The 22,127-nt window shown below is 43.3% G+C and overlaps 1 non-coding gene across 1 annotated transcript; it reads left to right on the plus strand.

Annotated features, from left to right (window-relative positions):
- The first annotated feature begins 21,614 nt into the window (after positions 1-21,614).
- On the plus strand, positions 21,615-21,733 carry LOC145393939 (5S ribosomal RNA). Its single transcript, XR_013896290.1, has one exon. It is a non-coding gene; the product is annotated as a 5S ribosomal RNA (ribosomal RNA).
- The last annotated feature ends 394 nt before the right edge of the window (positions 21,734-22,127 follow it).

Here is a 22,127-nt window from a genome sequence, read left to right on the forward strand (position 1 = left end):
AGGAGAATGAAAATTAACATTATTTATTCATACAGTACATGAAGCATACGATGATATGGTTCCAAGACAATTCACCTGCAAGTCAATTTGCCCGTCAGATAATTCCCCATCAAAACTAGGACGATTTCCCGTCAGGACAATTCGCACCCCGGATGATTCCCCGTCATTTTATAAATATACTTATTATTAATTAATCAATACTTTAATAACTTGAAGATATAACAAGAGAAATTAGAGGAAGAGAATCAATAGTAGAAATACTAAAACTAAATGAATTACAGGTGGTAGCATAGGAAGCATTAGGAGGAACACACTGAGGTGGTTTGCCCATGTGGAGAGGATGGAGGGTGAGAGACTGACGAGGAGAATGTACATGAGTGAGGTGGAGGGGGGGAAAGGGAGGGCGAGGTGGAGGGGGGGAGAGGGAGGGCGAGGCCGAGGATGAGATGGAGGGATGGGATGGAGAGGTACATGAGAGAGGGGGGTGTGAGTTGGGAGCAGGGCAGTGAAATGGCAGGGGACAGGGTGATGTGGAGGCGATTTATTTGTGGCCACCCCGTATGGGACTGAGGCATCTAGCAATAGAGATAGATAGATAGAATCAATAGTAGAAATACTAAAACAAAATGAATTACAGGTGGTAGCAATTACTGTACAGTAGGCAGAATACTGAAACGAAGAAAAGTACGGTAATTATGAATATAAGGAGCAACGCAGAAATGAAAAATAGAGACTGGGAAAAAAAAAAAGTCACGTCATTTAAGGACAAGAGCTCCCAATGGGAGTAGGCACCAACAACAAGCCACGTGCAAGGCGATGCGCTATTGTCGGCGGCCATCTTGCAACTGTCCTGCCAGCAGCCAACCCTCTACAGCCAAGTGCTGCACTTTCAGCTTGTACCTTTCATATGTGGACATGCATTTCACTGCAATTTAGTTGTATGTATTTTCTTTGTATTTTCGTCGCAACTCACCTGTTTCAAGAGTGGTTCTTCGGGTAGCAGTGGTAATGGACGAGAGCAGCCTGGCACCTCTAAATCTTCGCACCCAAAGGAGAAATGTCAATACAGGAAAGGGCAGAAATACATCAACTATACACTTGCTGACAGTATGGCAATACAATGCAGAACTACAGTTACTTAACCACAATTATAGTTCATAAAGTTTACAGGGGGTGTGGGCAAAAAATCATGATTTTTGGTAGTTGAGTTCGGAGGCCCTGGACCCAAACTAATTTCTCCCATAAGAAGTTCAGTTTAAATTTTGATGTTTTCAATTTCGATGTGGTTTTTTGGTACATATCCCCATCTAAATTTGAGAATCCACTGTAAGTAATCCCCCCAATATCCGATGTAATAGAGCCAAAGGCATGTCTGGATAGTGATCCTGTCCGGATATTGGGCCCCAGCCTCCTGGACTTGTACTTATGGACCCTAACTCAGAAAAACACCTATACAACTCCCTCTGGACATGCATTGCACCTATTTAAGACCCAAATCACACCAATAAGGGATATAAAAGACTGAAATAAATGCAAAAGAACCATAAAATGAGGTTTTAGAGGTGAGTTTATACAATATTAAACATTCTGGGTACTTACAAGTCCCTGGCTCCTGGACTGGTTTGAACCGCCAGTTTGCAGTCCACAGTTAATCCTCTGCACTCTAAATTCTAATTTCTTAACACTGCACAACACTGTAAATGCCCGTGTGTTCTAGTGGCGAGGTATTGCAGTTTATTCACTGTTTATTCACAAAAAACAAGCACCTGTGGCTTGCAATGCTATAAGCATTTGCTCTTGATCGGAGTTTGGCTGTGACTGTTGATGATGGCGGGGTAACAGAGTTGCCAGATCGCAACGGCCACATTACCAATCTCCTCAACTTTCATTACCAAATTTAACTTTTCATTACCAAATTCGTAAAGCTGGCATTTATTCTTCACTAATTTTATATACAAGTGGAAATACATGTAACCACTCTCCTTATAATTAACACCATGTTGATTATTTTCACGCTATGTAGGGTAGCAGATTAATCTGAGAGAGCAAACAATTCACCATCTCCATCCTGTGTATCCTCATACATGTGAAAAATCCATTTGGTAATGCATTATTCTGATACCAAACGAATTTTTCATTACCAAATTGGCCCACAGTTGGTAATGAAAAATACCAAATGGCAACCCTGACAGGGGAGAGGGAGGAAGGAAGGGGTGAAGGGACCATGATATAACAGCTGTTCGGCGCCACACGGCAATTTCAAATTCCGGGAGGGAAAAAAGTCAGATTTTTTTTTTATTTTTTGCGGTTTTTGGCCCATTTTGGGAATATTGGATCCCGGGACGATTATGTCCGATTAGTGGGGATGTTCGGATATTAGAGGGATTACGTATATATACTGTGTGTATATATGTAATGTAAATAAAATAGAGAACGTAAATAGAAATGTAAATGAGTAGTAGTATAAGAATTCGAGTATATACCCTAGGAGTAATGAAAGTGAAAGTTTCACTCTAGCATGTCTGAATACTATGAGTTATGAGAGTGAAGATGAAAGTGACATTCACTCTCAATGCTAGTATACAGGACGAGAAAGTGAATGCTACGTATTTTACTGAAAGAAATTGAATCCCTACAGTGACAATAAACTAATACTACTGAAGGAAACTTATGGATAAAGACTGTAGTTATATATAAGTGTTATATAGTAATAGAAATATAAAGTGTGAGGGGTTTTATGAATAATAAATGACAGAGTACCAAGAGCGAACTAGCGCAAGTGCGACGGTCAGACGCGCTCATAATTTTCATTGCTTTCACAGTGGTTTTTTGTTTGGTGTATGGATCCCAAACTACTTGAAAATCATAGAGTAGTGTTTATAGTGTTAATATCTGGCTGTGGTAATCATATTACGGGTTGTCGGGAAGTGTAAAGTGGAGACTTCGTTACCCAACTTCAGAGGTCTCCAAAAGTCCTACGGTAACTGGTGAAGGCTCAACAAACATTCCAGGAGAAAGCTGAAGGTATGTGCCATAAGCATATGTAATTTTAATATTCTAGGACTAATAACTGATTTTTGGCAAATATTTTTTGAGAGTCTGTCGGAGCCCGAATAACCCCGCAGCACACGCAAAACATCGGTAAACATGCCAGCAGTTTAGGGGTTAAACAGGCGCCCATGTTGCGACCTAGCGTGATTCGAGACTAAACGAATGACGATTGCTTTCTGCGCCGATACTGAAAATTACTTTAGAATTTCTTTCCACATATTTTTGGAGCTTATTATTTTTTAATTTTGTCCAAATTAACAGAAATCTGGATCAAAGGGGTCCGGACCAAAGAGGTTCTACTATATATATATATATATATATATATATACAGTAATCACTCCAATATCCGGATCAATAGAGCCATCGGTAGGTTCGGATATTGGTTTTGTCCGGATATTGGGCCCCAGCTTATGGACTTGTACTTACGGACCCTAACACAGAGAAACACCTATACAACTCCCTCCGGACATGCATAGCACCTATTTAACACCCAAATCACACCAATAAGGCACATAAATGACTGAAATAAATGCAATAGACACATAAAATGTGGGTTTAGAAGTATGTTCATACATTAATAAACATTCTGGTACTTATGGACTCTAACCGAACCTAACCTAACCGAACCTAACCGAACTCTGAAAAACACATTCCCTACTGCACATGCATGAGGTAAGTTTAGTATGGAAAGAAGTACAGTATGACACTTTCTGGTAAGTATAGTATGGGAAAAATACAATATGAAACATTCTGGTAAATATAGTATGGAAAATAGTACAACATGAAACATTTTGGCTACTTACAGCAAGTCCCTGGCCACCTCGATGAATAACCGCCTCCTCTCGGACTCTGACAGTAAGAACGATTTCCTGAAGCACTTGCACTACACTCTTCCTGAAGTCTTGCACTGAACTTAGTCACTAACACACAGAAGTCCGTTCTTTTCACAGTGTTCACTTTAGTCCAAATAATGTTCCATTAAATTTAAGTGTTGCACATTAACTTTTCCCAAGTTTTTTAAGTTTCCAAAGCCAAAACAAAGAAGGTTAGTTACGTTAAATTTCTTTTCTACTTAGTCTTTTCTCCCAACTTGAAAACCTTAACACAACACACCGTTTTTTTCACTGCACAACACTCAAAATTCCCGTGTGGTCTAGTGGAGAAGTTCTTGCTGTTTATTCACTGTCAGAGCCCGAGAGTATCACTGGCAGGCGTCCAAGGGGTGCATCGGTGGGTAGTAGTGATGGCGTACCGACTACAGAAGACTCTGAAGACAGCCGCAAACTCACGTCGAGCGGTGACTCCACTGTAGCTGATGTGCTGGGCTGTGGCTCGGAGCATGAGGGCCTGTCTTGGGGAGGCAACGGAGTGGAACCAGGGCTTGGCACAGCGGGGGTCACGGGCCTGAAAAAACTGTCAATCGTTGACTGACGCAAGGACCGACGATTCTGGCGATTGATGATGCGCTGCCGGAAAGCACGCACTTCCTCCACGAGTCCCAAGGGCCCCATCTCCCTGTCGCAGTCCGGGTGTTCCAGGTAGCCTAGGACGAACTCTAGATGTTCCCGGAGTGCGCTCAGCTTGGGGATGGCTGGAGTAGTGTCCTGCTGGGCGGAGTCTGCATCATCATCGCCTTCGTCGTCGGAATCTTCAAGTTCGGGACTGACACCAGCAACCGAAGACGCGATCTCGATATCAGACAACGTCTGATACCCAGGATCGCCCTCGTCGTCGTCCAACCACTCACGAACATCGTCCACATCAACATCGTCGCCGTGCGTACGCAGCCGTGCATGGAAGTCATCCACGTCAAACCCTAGGAAATCGTACTCCACATCTGTTCCGAGAAGCAGACGAGACCAACCATTTTCAAGAGTTTTCACAGGGACTTCCTTCCATGCACTAGCCCAGTTGTACAGCGCAGACTTGATGTTGTAGCGGCGAAGGTTTTCCAAAGTCCGCTTGCCTCGAGTGTCACGTCCTTCCCTGCGCTCGTCCTCGTCCTCGAGAACCACCATCACCTCGTCCAGGAACTTCCGACGGTACAGGCGCTTTGTTGCCACGATCACTCCTTGGTCCATTGGTTGAATGAGAGCAGTCGTATTAGGTGGCAGAAACATGCACCTAATACGGCCATTCTCAGCAACCAAGTCCTTGTCGCACGGGTGGGCAGGTGCATTGTCGAGGAGAAGGAGAGCCTTTACCTGGTCGCGAGGAATTCCCAGTGTCTTCGTCTGGTAATGTATGACCTCCTTGACGAAGTGATGGTGAAACCAGTCTTTGAAAATCACAGCTGTGAACCATGCTTTCAAAGAATGGTACCATACGACAGGAAGGACATCCATCACCCCACGAAGGCACCGAGGCTGCTTTGCACGGCCAACAATAACGGGCTTAAGCCGGTGCATGCCGTTAGCATTGGCACAACACAAAGCAGATATCCGTTCCTTAGAAAGCTTGCGGCCAGGTACACGCTTCTCCGTCTCATCGGCGAGAGTGTTCGTTGGCACCGAGCGATAGAATAGGCCAGTTTCGTCAGCGTTATAGACTTGACCGAGAGTGAGGCCCTCCCTGTCGATCAAGCCTTTCACCTTGTGCCGAAACTCGTCCACTCCATCCTCGTTAGCGTCCAATGCTTCGCCATGTGCTTTACGGTTAGTAAGGCCATGTCGCAACTTGAACGCGAAGAGCCAACCCTCGGATGCCTTGATGTCTAGGGCGTCGTGAAGCCTTGCAAACTTCTCAGCAGCAGCCTTCAGCTCCGTTCCACGTACCATCACACCAGCTGCACGTTGCTGTCGATACCAAATCAACGTGGAGCGGTCGATCTCTGCATACTTGGGAGTAAACATAACCTTCCTCTCCACGTTGCGTTTGCTTCTCGACGAGAAGTCAGCCGTGTACTGCATGAGCTTGTCTCGGGAACGCTTGATATCAAACAAAGTCGACCGGGCCAGGTTGAACTCGCGGAGAATGCGAGAGGAAGACCAACCCGCATCAACCTTCTCCAATATCTCCCGTTTCTTCTCCAGAGTCAACACCACTCTCTTCCTTTTCTCAGGAGGCGGGGCCATCATCACACACACTAAGAGTAGGGCAGAGAGCAGCAGGAGGCCTTGCAGCAAGTACGGCACCACCACAAAAGCGAGCACGTGGGCAGCCATGACGAAGAGCGTAGGTCTTGTCGCGGTGAGAGACAGGCGGGAAGTGGGGAGGATGCAGCGGCGCTCTATCGGACGTCGGAGGAATGACGAACCAAAACAATGCTCTCACGCGGCGCGCGCGGCAAGTTCAAATTACGGACGGCAAAAAATCGATTTTTTTTCCAATTTTTTTGGATTTTCGGACCATTTTGGGAATGTTTGATCCCAGGACGATAAGGTTCGGTTAGTGGGGATGTTCGGTTATTGGGCGTCCGGATATTAGAGGGATTACTGTATTTACATTTCTATTTTATTTACACTGTGTTATGCACTGTCACTTGAAGTAACTTATAAAACTATTTTCCATTGTTCACGTATATTTACATTCATTACTTTCACTTGCTGTTTACACATTATTTACACATTATTTACAATTCCACTTGCACTGTTTTACTCAATAGAAAGATCGTAGTCACTCTTTTATCAATTGTCAGCCCTTTACCTCTTTCCACACGAGGTTTAGTAGGGGGTAATGGTCACAGGGCCCTTTGCATGGGGGTGAAAAAGTCCCTGAAGTCAGCAAGAGGAAACAGACGTACCTCCACTTTGGAAGATGAGAGTGAACTGATAAGGCAGGGCCGGGTGGAGGCCTACTTAGGGGATATTCAGTACTACCAACGTTAGCTCTTGAAACAGCTATGTATAGCACTGAAATGATTGGCAGGATATCTAGACAATACATTATAAATTAGGTAGTTCCAGGTGAATGTAAACATGTCTTAGGCTTCTCCCTTCCCTTCTTATATGTATATTTATTACGAAAATAGATTATACGGCATATTTCAAGAGGAAAAAAACAGCGAAAATTAGCGAACGAGTGCACGTGAAGTGTTGTCAGGTGATAATTAGCCAATTCCAGGTGTATGGCACTTTCACTTACCTTATTTCATTCTTGTATATATTATTTGGTATAAGAATAGGGCATAGGGCTTATTTCAATGGATGAAATCAGTGAAAAATTCCAGGGAAGATTTACTTAGCGTAGCACGGCCGGGCAGGCGAGAGGATAGGGTAATGGAGGGGGGGTAGGGAGGGGAGTCAAGAACGAGGAGAAATGGCTAAATTGTCAACAATGGATGGGAGTACAGATGAGATTAGGAGTGCTGACTAGTGTTGGACATTGGCAGTACTGATAGATGATATAAGCCCCCACTTGGAAGCCTGGGTGAATTCAAAATAACACAGACTCACAAAAGCGACGCCCCGCGGTATGATCCCTTGCTCCCAAGCATCACGAAAGTGACGCCCCGCGGTTAAGGGGTTAAACACAAGCTACCATTCGTTCCATCAACTAGTTCACCAACCATTTATATTTTTACGCTGTATTTCAAAAGTTAATCATCCTTACCATGCCCCTTAACCCGCCCCGTCCCGACCACTTTTTGACCACTGGTACCCCCCAATCCTGACCATTTTTCGACCCTTTTTTTTTTTTTTTGCTAAAACTTTCGCTTTTGGTGAGAAACATCGAAAATTCATAGAGAAATCGCTCACCTGAGGTTTAAAATACTCATTACAGGTAGGAGAGCCTCCTTACCTTACTGGGTTTTCTATCAGGCTGGCACCAAAGAAAACGAGTTCTATGGGAGGATAACTATTTCACACCACTCATAAACGGTATTTATTTATTTACTGTTACGAATATATATGTAGTGCAAGAGTATATTGGTTTTCAAGCAGTAATATAGGCATTATAAGCATTGTTTCACTCACTAATACCTGACCTTTTTTTGCCACATTACCTGATCATCAATTCTAACTGTTTCTTCCTCTAATGCTATGTAAAGTTTGTCCTCCACATTGTCATTGATTGGGGAATCACTCTGGCCATGAATTTCGTACCGTGGCATGACATGGCTATACTGGCCAGGTCACTGATAACAGGTGAATTGCTGAGACAATGGCATGCAGGGGGGGGGAGGAGATCATGCTGGGTAAGGCACTGTCTCTGCCTGGCATCTTGTTGAGGAAGGTGTCACGTGTATACGTACCAAAAATGACTCGCGAAAATTGAAAATTGTGGAAATTATGAACCTTGCAATTGCAGGACGTTGAAGTACGTCCCCGGGATTAGCTGTGACAAAACGTGAGGACGTGGAAGTACGTCCCCGGGACGCAGCAGGTTAATGCAAGTGTAGCTTCTGCAATGAACAAAGGTGTTAAAAGAAGGAGTTTGCTTACACAAAAATGGGTCAGAATATTCTGCAGTGCTTAATGATTACTGTAGGTTATTTTTTGTACTTAAATGTGCTTTACTTGTACATCAAACATTAGCTTCTTGCCCACATGGGCGTTATCAATATGCCAAAGATGACAATGTATTTTTTGCCTACATAAGTTTTATTTTTATTCCAAATATTACAATTAATTAATTAATTAATTTTTTTGCCTACACGGGCCTTAGTCACTTACTACAATTTAAAATGTAGGCTAGTTTCTTGTCATGGCCTTACCTGTAAATTATGCAATACAAAACTATCGTACATGATTAGTTTGGTTATTTTAGTATCCTTTCATCTTTTGCAGTTACGTAGGGTTGACATATGCCACATATGTTAATAATTAACAAACATACCATATGTAGGTAGTTTCTGGTATGAACTGGAGATTACCCTGATGGTCCAGACAATCTGCTAATTCGGACAACCCTTCCCCCCATATAGTCCGAATGAGAGAGGTTCTACTGTATATATATATATATATATATATACTGTATTAGTCACAGGCCATGCATGCGTCTCAGACTCTCGTGAGTCAAGTGGTGATATACGAATCTATCTCATTCAGCTGCTGTCTACTGACCATCAGGTCACGGGCTTCCCAACCACAGCTAATTAAGCAGTATATAATTCATGAAGCTCTAATAGATATGACTTTAAATATTATTACAGGTTGAAGAAGTTATTATAATACCCGGGAAATTTCAAAGAATATGCCGTATAAACAAAAAAGTAGGAATATGCACTTAACGCTCATAAATGGCTAGAATATGCATTTGCATATGCATATATGCAAATGCATGATTTTGAGTCTCTGTGAGATAAAATGAGAGAGTTAGAAAGCGAGAGACTCAGTATTATACACTGCACAACACACACACATATGGAGACGCTATTGATTGACCTGAAAATGTCTAGGTCTGGTTTATGGTTAAATTAGTTTGTGACAAGCAGCCAGCAAGTGCTTACAATTTAGGAAATATATCAAATTCACATTGACAGCTAACAAAGGTCCATTTGTCTTACAATTTGACATACTTTAATGCCTTTTGGGGTAATAAATATTAATGAGTGACTGAAACAACGAAGAAATGGAATATTGTATATACTTTATTTACCACTCACTTGATGTAGTGCCGCCTACTTCTTCGTTAGCCTTTATCATTCTTTTTCTGCGCCTGTCCTCTCTTCCTATTTCTCCCATCTTTCCTGTCACTTCTTATTGTTTTTCTTTCCTTTTCAGATGGCTTTACATTGAGTGACAAGCCAAATGGTTTCCTGTAAGCCAAGAAACCATATACAATGCTGGGTGGTAACCATATAACCAAACCATATGTGCTCCCTACATGTCAACAAGTGGGTTGGTGTAGGGTTAGTGCCCCTCCCCGTAAAACAACTAACTCAAAGTCAAACGGCCACCCCTTACGGGATTATGGCTCTGGCAATAGATAGATAGATAGATAGATAGATTTTCCATACATTACTTATCTACGTTACAATTAAGAGTGTATGAGCAACTTATCTGAGACGTATCTGAGGTAAACGTCTGATATTAGTCTGTGTTACAACAGGGATGTTATAGATACTGAAGGAGGGCAAGTCATTATATAAGTTACGTGTTGGTGATGTCTGTGTGTTTATATCGGCCTTGCATGATAACTGAACTGACCAATTTCATCATGTCATGAACCATGAATTTATGGCCTGTTGCTACTTCGTGTGTTCCCCTATCATAAAAACACATCCATTTAAAATCAAGGCAAAGTATGTTACATTAAATGGCTACTAAGCCTCTCCCCAACACTCCACTACCCCCACTCCCATCCCTCCCAAAACAAAGCTACTCCCACTACCCCCCCATCCCTCATGCCCCACCCCTTCCACCACAGAGCTACCCCCTTTACCCCCTCAATCCCTCACCTACCCCACATGTGCCACCCCTCCTTTACCCCCAAACACTGTTACCAGATCAGATTTTTTGCCGCTCCTGCTGCCTTCTACGCAGTGTAGCGGAAATTTCTCCAACTGTATAGAACCCCTCCTTATTTTGGCAGTGTTTTCCAGTCATTCTGCCATATTTTGGCATCAAAACATACATATGATTATCCGATATAATTTTTCTGGAAATAGATAGATAGAATAGATAGATAGAACACCAAGAAAACCATGCAAAAAAAAAAAAAATGAAAACCAAAAAACACCATACCTATACACTACTGTATGTACAGTAACCCTCCTAATTGCAGCACTGTTTTCAGGTCAGTCTGTCATATTTAAACATAAAACACATACGAATATCCAAAGTAATGCTAAACATCAAGAAAACCGTGGGAAAAAAAAACACTAAAAACCAGAAAACACCCTACCTGTGGGAAATATTTTCCCCCTGAGCAGTTGCACTCCTTACTTTTTAAAATAGTCATCCCTGGTTAGAAGCAAAGGAAAACCTGGAGATCGTTAATAACTGTTCAAGAGGTTTATATAACCCAAAGATTGCGTTCTCTTTAATAATTCTTCTTATTATTAAATTAAATGCTACTGCATTTAACCCTTGTGGACAACTATACTGTAAATACATGTAATTGCTTTGGAAAGTTCCACTGACCTAAACTGCGTCTGTGTGGTAGATGACGTGCCCTGAGGATGAAAAGCCTTACATAAAAAGCTGAAGTGGGTTGAACATATTTACACAGAAAAGGGGAATATTTGGTTTGGCTTTAGTTTAATTAATACTAAGATTAATCAGCTAGATTCGCCCTGTATATATCATGATGTAATCTAACTGTATTTAGCATTTTAATTAATAAATAATTGGCACCTCTTCAAATCCTATGAGGGGAGAAGAAGCTTGCCATGTTGTGACTGCTCCTAGAACTCGTTGAGTTAGCACGCTGTAAATACGCACCTCAAGGATGCTTGGCAACCCAGGCAACCGACCTAAACGTCAGGCTCGTCATCATCTGTTGTCCGACTCCTTCTAGCTAAGTAATCTTTACGAATTGGCCAATTCTATGGGGAATTAGCTAGGAGACAGGAGATAGGAGAATAATAACTAGGTGAGTTGGAGTATCAGTTACACCTAATTCTCCTAAGAGACATGTGAATTTACTTAAGGTTGTCTTAGATTAACACAAGTCAGACAAAGGAGTGTATAAGAATTTTCTGATACATTTTTGGTGTCCCGAGCGAGGATACCGACTTGAGTAAATAAAAATCTTACATTTTTGGTGCCCCTGAGAGTGAGGATAGCAGATGTGTGCACAAGCACTGAATGTTTTTAGTTGCGTTTGTTGGGCATAGCCTACTACCACCTTCAGTATAAATGGATGACGTGGAAATACATATACAGGTTATCCCTTAATTCACGCGAACTTATTTCACGCGATTTCGGTTATCCACGAATTTTTCGTACAATAATTAAAACAAAATTATAGTATTCAAATAAGTAATTTCAATATACTAAGAGAAATAAATAAAATATAAAAAATGCCTACCTGCTGCCCGTGTGCACACATATATGTATGTGTGTGTGTGTGTGTATGTGTGTGTGGGAGCCTGGGAGATCGGTCTACCATGCACCACACAGTCAGTTTGAATCCGACAGTCGAACCATGCATGACTTGCAAATCGTTATTTGTGGCTTATTTTTCTGTCTTCCAGTAATTGCTTGCCTTGTCTGTCAACATGGGGCATAAGCGTAGTGCTAGTGATGCATGTGGTAACACACCAAAACTGACTTGTAATGTGATGTTGCTGACAGAGAAAGTTAAAGTGTTGGACAGACTTCAGGGAGGAATGTCAGCGACAATTCTCCGTCAGGACGATTCCCCGTCATTTATTTACATACCAGTTTATTTAGCAAGTACAGTACACTAGTTTTTTACTTATATGAGTTATAAAATCTCCCTGAAAATTAGTTATTATAGTATTAATTAATCAATAATAAGTATATTAATAGAATGACGGGGAATTGTCCATGTTTTGACGGTGAATTGACTTGATGGTGAATTGTCTCAGAACCGTATGTTTGGGGTGAGTCAACTGTTCATACAATAAAGAAGGAGAAAGTAGCATACGGGAGACAGTGAGGGCTAGTGCACCAGACTGCTGAAGTGTCTCCACCTACGCCTGTGAATTGTCTTGTAACCGCATGTTTGGGGTGAATGAGTCAACTGTTCATACAATAAAGAAGGCAGAATGTACCATACGGGAGGCAGTGAGGGTAAGTGCACCAAACTGCTGAAGTGTCTCCACCTACGCCGTGCTTGTCAGGTTTCAGTTTTAAATTTGTTACATTTTTGTTGTTTTTAATACTTTATGCTAGTTTATAAGGTGTATGTAGTGCATAAACAGTATTATTCAGATGTAATATACATACAGACATGCGTAATTATGTGCACACAAGGGCAGAACATATACGCGAATTTACCACATACGCGAAGGGTCTGGGAACCTAACCCTCGCGTGAATTAAGGGCTTACCTGTATACCGTGCTCCAGGTGGAAGGGCAAGTTCCTTTTCCAATGATGAATGGCTAAATGCCATATCAGATTGGAAGCATGACCGCACTATCCTTTTCCTGGGAGAAAATGATATTCATGAAAATGTGGAAGTTAATGAAATTGTGGAAAATATTCTAGCCATGGTAGTAGCCATAGAAAGTTCTTGTAAATCCTCGGTAACCATAACCCTTCTTGAGTCTAGAAATCTACCATACAGTTCTCCAGTTTGCTATGGTACAGTTGCGAGCAGATGACTCGAGGCCACCTAGTCCACCAACAAGTTGGTGTTTTATCTGGCAACAGTGGTAGCTGTGAACTTGACTGAGATTCAGTCAGCTGTTCGGGCAAAGCAAACCCAGTGATAATCTATCAGTGTGCAGTTCTAACTGGTCTCCAATCAGTATCATGCAAGTAAACGTATAATACTGATAATGATTAATGTGTCATACACGTGGTAGATATATTTATAACCATAGTATTACAACACAGGCATCCAAATAGTGCTGCATTCATTCATGTGAGAGACCCGGTATCGGTAGTGATTTTTTTGTTCGACTATCATCGTGAACAAAACAACCTTTACCAGTTTTCAAGAGATATGCCGCAGGGTTATCAGCTTCCCCGCAACCTAGCATTATTATCACATAAAACGCCGTCATACCAGTCATCCCTCACCGTGAACCTCACCTTCGTCAACCTCTGACTCCAAAGCAGGTGGGGCAGTTAAAGGTTCACACCACAGTAGGCGGAACAAGGGGAGGGGGATGTGGGAGTTATATGGAGGGTGGTGGGTGAAGAAGGGCGGGACGGGGTGGAAGGTGTGATGGGAGGGGGTTGAGGGGGCAAGTGCTTGGCTGCGATATTTAACGTATGTGAGCTTAGAGGTTGTAATAAGTTTGTTTCTGACCTAGAAAAACAATGTTTCTTTAATATTCGAGTGATAAAGTCGAACGATTACGCTCTATAAATGTTTATCATTATGAATGGGTTAACTGGTTCCACCTCCCATACGGGACGTCACGTGGTGCCTACGTCATAAACCAAGGTGGTGATGGAGCTGCACACTCAGGATATCCGTGTGTCTCACATGAATGAACGCTCGCTGGTGCAGTGGTAACGCTCTCGCTTGCCAACTGGTGGACAGGAGTTCGCGCCTCGCTCAGGTTGCGAAAAGTTTCACTGACGAAGTGGGTGGTTACTGTCCCCCTTGAGCAAGGGGACGGGTGTGTGGGTGTGTGAAGGTCACAGCCTTGCCCTTAGATCGGACTATATGAGCTCTCAGCTCCCTTCCGGGAGGGTAAAAGCTGACGATCACGACCATCAAGTGATCCTGACCGACCCGGTGAATTACAACTGTTTGGATACCTATGCTGTAATACAATGGGTATAAATACTGTATATCTACCACGTGTATGACATGTTAATCATTATCAGTATAATACGTTTACTTGCATGATATTGATTGGAGATCAGTTAGAACTGCACAATGACAAATTATCACTGGGTTTGTTTCACCTGAACAGCTGACTGAATCTCGGTCAAGTTCACAGCTACCACTGTTGCCAGATAAAACACCAACATATTGGTGGACTAGGTGGCCTCGAGTCATCTGCTCACAACTGTACATATAAATTAATTAGCAGAGCTGTGAACAGGAAGTTGCTACGAATTAGGAAGGGAAAGGATTTTATCCACTTTAATGCAAAGCCCTTCCAAGCAACATTAAAAGCCGATGGTATACATTGGAATCATCATAGCAGAGAAGCGGTTCGGCAGAAATGTATTAATTATACAGAACTGAAGAAAGGACACTTCTATGCTATACAAGCTATGGGTGGGCCTATGGTATATTAGGAGATAAATATTTCTGAGCTCAGGGAGTATAGGTTATTTGGAAATTGAGTGTAGGGATAAGATATAACCCTAGAGGTTTAACAACCCAGGGGGATAGGTTTGATATTGCGGACCTAATCCATACACTCTTGAAAATTTAAAATAATTACATAATTAATAAACTGGGGAAAATTGTGGTTGAAATTAATGGTTAAATTATTAAATTAGAAATCAGTCAACATGTCTGTTTCCTTGTTACAGAGATCTTCTAGTAGTAAGGCAGGATGGGCAACATGAGCCATAAATGATTGCAAATAATCGTCAGACCAAATACCTCTGTTCAGGGAGAAATTAAATACAGTGAACTCTCACATTTAGCGAGTTTTTATTTGGAAAATTCACTTTTGGCGATGGGATGGGATTGTACACAACATTCTAATTTGGTGACACAAATCTCACATTTGGCGAGTTGTTTATAATAAAAATATAATAAAAATATATTTTATGCCAATTAATTTCAACAATTTTTTTATTAATATGATTTAATTTCAACAAAATTTAGTTTGCATTGTGAAATTCAAGTCTTGTCTTCTCAAACCTCTTGAAGTAGCCAGACTGTGATACAAGTAGCGAATTGGGCTACTTTTGGAAGCCCTGTGCTACTAAATTTTGAGTTTTGCTATATAAAGTAGAACCTCTTTGGTCCGGACCCTTTTGATCCGGACTTCTGTTAATTCGGACAAAATTTAAAAATAATAAGCTCCAAAAATATATTGAAAGTAATTCTAAAGTAATTTTCAGTATTGGCGCGGAAAGCGATCGTCATTTGTTTAGTCTCGGATCACGCTAGGTCACAACATGGGCGCCTGTTTAAACACATGCTAGCATTCGTTCCATCAACTAGTTCACCAACCATTTATATTTTTACATTGTATTTCAAAAGTTAATCCTCCTTACCATGCCCCTTAATGCAAATGTAGCTTCTGCAATGAATAAAGGTGTTAAAAGGAGGAGTTTGCTTACATGAAAATGGGTCAGAATATTCTGCAGTGTTTAATGATTACTGTAGGTTATTTTTTGTACTTAAATGTGCTTTACTTGTACATCAAACATTAGCTTCTTGCCCATATGGGCGTTATCAATATGCCAAAGATGACAATGTATTTTTTCCTTACATAAGTTTTATTTTTATTCCAAATATTACAGTTAATTAAGTTATTTATTTTTTTGCCTACATGGGCCTTAGTCACTTACTACAATTTAAAATGTAGGCTAGTTTCTTGTCATAACCTTACCTGTAAATTATGCAATACAAAACTATTGTACATGATTAGTTTGGTTATTTTGGTATCCTTTCATCTTTTGCAGTTACATAGGGTTGACATATGCCACATATGTTAATAATTAACAAACATACCATATGTAGATAGTTTTTGGTATGAACTGGAGATTACCCTGACGGTCCGGACAATCTGCTAATTCGGACAACCCTTCCCCCCATATAGTCCGAATGAGAGAGGTTCTACTGTATATATATACAGTAATTCCTCTAATATCCGAACACCCAATATCCGAACATCCCCACTAACCGGACATAATCGTCCCGGGATCAAAAAAAAAAAAATCCCGCTCATAATTTGAACTTGCCGCGCGCTGCGCGGAACAGCTTTGTTGTGGCACATCATTCCTCCGACGTCCGATACAGCGCCGCTGCATCCTCCCCACTTTCCGCCTGTCTCTCGCTGCGAATGCACGCTCGTCGTTATGGCTGCCCACGTGCTCGCTTTTGTGGTGGTGCCTTACCTGCTGCAGGCACTCCTGCTGCTCTCAGGCCTCCTATTAGTGTGTGTGATGATAGCCCCGTCGCCTGAGAAGAGGAAGAGAGTGGTGTTGACTCTGGAGAAGAAACGGGAGATATTGAAGAAAGTAGATGCGGGGTGGTTTTCTTCCCGCATCCTCCGCAAGTTCAACCTGGCCCGATCTACTTTGTTCGATATCAAGAGATCCCGAGACAAACTCATGCAGTGCACGGCTGACTTCTCGTCGAGAAGCAAACGCAACGTGGAGAGGAAGGTGATGTTTACTCCCAAGTTTGCTGAAATCGACCGCTCCACGTTGATTTGGTATCGACAGCAACGTGCTGCTGGTGTGCTGGTACGTGGAACAGAGCTAAAGGCTGCTGCTGAGAAGTTCCCCAGGCTTCACGACGTCCTAGACTTCAAGGCATCCGAGGGTTGGCTCTTCGCGTTCAAGTTACGGCATGGCCTTACCAACCGTAAAGCTCATGGCGAAGCTTTGGACGCTAACGAGGATGGAGTTGACGAGTTTCGGCACAAGGTGAAGGGCTTGATCAACAGGGAGGGCCTCACTCTCGGTCAAGTGTACAATGCTGATGAAACTGGTTTATTCTATCACTCTTTGCCAACAAACACTCTGGCCGCAAGCTCTCCAAGGAACGGATATCTGCTTTGTGTTGTGCCAATGCTAACGGCATGCACCAGCTTAAGCCCATTATTGTTGCTTAAGCCCATTATTGTTGGCCGTGCAAAGCAGCCTCGGTGTCTTCGTGGGGTGATGGATGTCCTTCCTGTCGTCTGGTACCATTCTTTGAAGGCATAGTTTACAGCCCAGATCTTCAAAGACTGGTTCCACCGCCAGTTCGTCAAGGAGGTCATCAATTACCAGACGAAGACACTGGGAATCCCGCGCGACCAGGTAAAGGCCCTCCTTCTCCTCGACAATGCACCTGCCCACCCGTGCGACAAGGACTTGGTGGCTGAGAATGGCCGGATTAGGTGCATGTTTCTGCCACCTAATACGACCGCTCTCATCCAACCAATGGACCAAGGAGGGATCGTGGCAACAAAGCGCCTATACCGCCGGAAGTTCCTGGACGAAGTGATGGTTGTTCTCGAGGACGAGGACGAGCACAGGGAGGGACGGGACACACGAGGCCAGCGGACTTTGGAAAACCTTCGCCGCTACAACATCAAGTCTGCACTCTACAACTGGGCCAGTGCATGGAAGGAAGTCCCTGTCAAGACTATAAAATGGTTGGTCTCGTCTGCTTCTTGGAACGGATGTGGAGTACGATTTTCTAGGGTTTCACGTGGATGACTTCCATGCACGGCTACGTAAGCATGGCGACGATGTTGATGTGGACGATGTGCGTGAGTGGTTGGATGACGACAAGGGCGATCCTGGGTATCAGACATTGTCTGATATCGAGATCGCGTCTTCAGTTGCAGGTGTCAGTACCGAGCTTGAAGATTCCGAAGAGGAAGGCGACGATGATGCGGACTCCTCTCAGCAGGACACTACTCCAGCCATCCCCAAGCTGAGCGCACTCCGGGAACACCTAGAGTCCGTCCTTGACTACCTGGAACACCGGGACTGCGACAGGGAGATGGGGCCCTTGGGACTCGTGGAGGAAGTGCGTGCTTTCAGGCAGCGCATCATCAATCGTCAGAATCGTCAGTCCTTGCGTCAATCAACGATTGACAGTTTTTTCAGGCCCATGACCCCCGCTGTGCCCAGCCCTGGCTCCACTCTGTTGCCTCCCCAAGACAGGCCCTCATGCTCTGAGCCACAGCCCAGCACATCAGCCACAGTGGAGTCACCACTCAACATGAGTTTGCGCCTGTCTTCAGAGTCGTCTGCAGTGGGTACACCATCACCACGACCCAGCGACGCACCCCTAGGTCACCTGCCAGTGATACTCTCACTCTCTGACAGTGATTAAACAGCAAGAACTTCTCCACTAGACCACACTGGAATTTACAGTGTTGTGCAGTGAAAAAAACAGTGTGTTTCTTAAGGATTTACAGTTGTGAGTGAAAAGACTAATTTGGAACAAAATTTAACGTAAATAGACTTGTTTGTTTTTGCTTTAGAAAATTATTAGAAGAATGGGAAAAGTTAAAGTGCAGAGTGCAACACTTAGTAAGTTACAATGGAGCATTAGAAAAGGGTGCGCACTGTGAAGAGAACAGACCTCTGAGTGCGATTGACTAAGTTCAGTGCAAGACTTCATGAACAGTGTACTGGAAGTGCTTCAGGAAATCCTTCTTACTGTCAGAGTCCGAGAGGAGGCGGTTATTCATTGAGATGGCCATGGACTTGCTGTAAGTGGGCAGAATGTTTCACACTGTGCTTTTTTCCATACTATACTTACCTCAAACACCTCATTTCACTCTTTAATGTCCTTTATTGGTGTAAATAGGGTGTTAGGAGCTATGCATGTGCAGTAGGAAGGTGTTTTTCTGAGTTAGGCTAGGTTAGGGTCCATAAATACCAGTCCAGGAACCAGTAACCAGAATGTTTAATATTGTATGAACCTACCTCTAAACCCTCATTTTATGCTTCTTTTGCATTTATTTCAGTCATTTATGTGCCTTATTGGTGTGATTTGGGTCTTAAATAGGTGCTATACATGTCCAGAGGGAGTTGTATAGGTGTTTCTCTGAGTTAGGGTCCATAAGTACAAGTCCATAAGCTGGGGCCCAATATCCGGACAGGACCAGTATCCGGACCTGCCTATGGCCCTATTACGTCGGATATTGGAGGGATTACTGTATATATATATAGTGCTCATCAAAATTATCAAGCTCCTACCATTGGGCGCGCAATACTTATGGCCAAAAAAGAATCACCCATTTTTGGTGGTAAAAATTGAGCCACAAGTTTGCGGCGCTACCATGACGTCACAGTAGCCTGAGGCCTTCCAACGCGCTGGTTGGTTCCCGCCTCAGTTGCCCACGGGCTGCCTGAGAGAGAGGAACTCTGCCACGTCTCCCTCTCTTTTTGCGCCCTTTTTTACTGAGTGTCCCGCAGTGTTTTGGCTTTCACCACTTTGTTATGGCACCTACCCGTGAACTATCGAGTGAAATCATATCCCAGATCATTGCTCTAAAGGAGGTAGGCCACCAGACAAAGGAAATTAGTGAATTGGTTGGTGTGGCTCGATCGACAGCGCGTTGGTGGTGCGCGCGGTTTCGAGTGGAAAACAATGTTGAAGTTCCCACAGAGAAACCACAGTCTGGTAGGCCTTGGAAAACTTCCCCAAGGTCTGTTAATGTTTTAAAACGTGCAGTGGAGTATAATCCTCGTGTGAGTGCAAGGAAAATAAAGGAGAGCAACCCGGAAGAGTTTGGTGAGGTGTCTGTGAGAACAGTGTCTCGTAGGGTCCATGAACTTGGTTACACAAGTCACAGGCCTGTGAAAAAGCCTCTTCTCACAAAAAACCAGCGACTTCGTAGGCTTGCCTTTGCTAACAAATATCTTAACTGGGGTGAGGAGCAATAGTTGTGTGTTGTGGTCTGATGAGGCAACGTTTAGTGTCACCTGTAACAGAGGAGCATGTGTGTACCGACGCAGAGGTAGTGACCCATCTGACCCATGGTATGTAGAAAGCACAGTTAAACATCCTGATTCACTCATGGTATGGGGTTGTTTCTCAGGGAAGGGTTTGGGGAAGCTTGTTGTGTTTCCCAAGAACCTTAGAGTGAATCAGGATGTTTACCTGGAGCTTCTGTGTGATCATTTACCAGACTCCTTCGAGCTAACAGGTGCACGAGTGTTTCAGCAGGACGGTGCACCTGCTCACAAGGCCAAATTGGTCACCAATTCTTCGTGACTGTAAGGTATCATTCATGAAAGACTGGCCAGGGCCCAGACCTCAACCCGATTGAAAACCTGTGGTACCTCGTAAAGAAGAGTCTCCAAGGGAAGGACGTGAGCTCTCTGCCTAAGCTGGAAGCCGCCATTCGTGACTCCTGGGACAAAATACCCCTCCAGCACCTCAGGAGCCTCGCCCTTTCACTTCCAAGATGTCTCAGGTCCGTGAAGAAGGGTAAAGGATACCCTACGAAGCACTAAAGGTAAATAAAATGCATTATTTATATGTTTTTTCAATGTTGAAAGGTTTGTTTCATAGGAGGGACGCAGGGCGCTCGATACTTCTGACGAGCACTGTGTACATATATATATATATACAGTATCCTCGCGTACAACACGTGTTAGTCCAGCACGATTCAGGTCCAGCACGGAGAGCAAATAATTAGTATTATTTAATACGATTTAATTACTGCAACACGAGTGTGTTAGCGTAACACGCATAGGGCTCCGAGAAGTGGGCGAAATCTGCAGAGTTCAACTCTAGCACAATCACCCCCGGTCCAACACAGTCATACCGGACATTCCCATGTGATGATAGCCTTCCCCGCCCGCTATCGTGACGTGATCGTGATGCCGCCCAATTAAAAACGCTTCTGGTGTCATGTGATGTTTTGTTTAAATTTCTCCCGCCACAGCGCCACTCAGTCGTATAATTGCATTGGAAGGTGTTTTTTTCTTGCTGCACCTGCATTTTACCCTGCTCACGATGCCTAGGAAGCCTTCTGAGAACCCCAAGAAGCGTCGGCACCCCCCCTCAGGCCACCAAGCTAGAAAGCATCGAGAGGAAGAAGAAAGGGGAAAGGAAAGTTGACATTGCCAAGGCCTACGACATGAACGAAGCCAACGTGACGACCATAAAAAACCAAGACAAGACATCCCTTAACATCCGCGGTTTTAACATACACGGTTTTGAATATCTGCGGATGGCTACAGAAAAAAAAAAAACTTATATATCTCGTTGAACTCTGCTGACACTGTAATATTATCCCAGGCGCAGTTTGTGGTTATTTTAGTACAATAATGGCATTATCCAATGAATGAAAAATGCTGTAACACTCTTCCTTTTGGAGGGACCTGGGATAAGCACAGTAGTCAGAAGAGACCATGCAGGAGTACACTATTCATTATTTTTAAACGGCCATACCACGTTGAGTACACCGCTTCCCGTCCAATCAGCGAAGTTAAGCAACGTTGGGTCTGGTTAGTACTTGGATGGGTGACCGCCTGGGAACACCAGATGCTGTTGGCATCCCTACGTGTCAAGTGGGGTTGGTGGAGGATTAGTGCCCCTCCCTGTAAAACAATTAACTCTAAGCCCTTGGCCACCCCGTTTGGGATACATGGCATCTGGCAATGAATGAATGGATGAAAGTGTTCTTGTATTTAATAAAGTATTTCTTTAGTGTTCTTGTATTAAATAAGGTGGTTGTAAACATGCACATAGGGTTTTTCTTTAGTTATGTAAGGAAATGGCAGTCCAGAGGTGTTTTTAAGGGAGGGGAGGCAGATATCAGCGGATTTTTAACATTCACGGGTGTCTCTGTTACCTAACCCCTGCGGATGTTAAGGGACGACTGTACTGTCCTGCTGCGACTTTTTTACTTCCATGCTCACTTCCCTGTTACTTATCACTGCTTTCAAAG

This window comes from Coenobita brevimanus, chromosome 25, assembly GCF_032717465.1.
Source record: "Coenobita brevimanus isolate Jiangsu-jjx chromosome 25, ASM3271746v2, whole genome shotgun sequence".
Classification (NCBI taxonomy): Eukaryota; Metazoa; Arthropoda; class Malacostraca; order Decapoda; family Coenobitidae; genus Coenobita; species Coenobita brevimanus.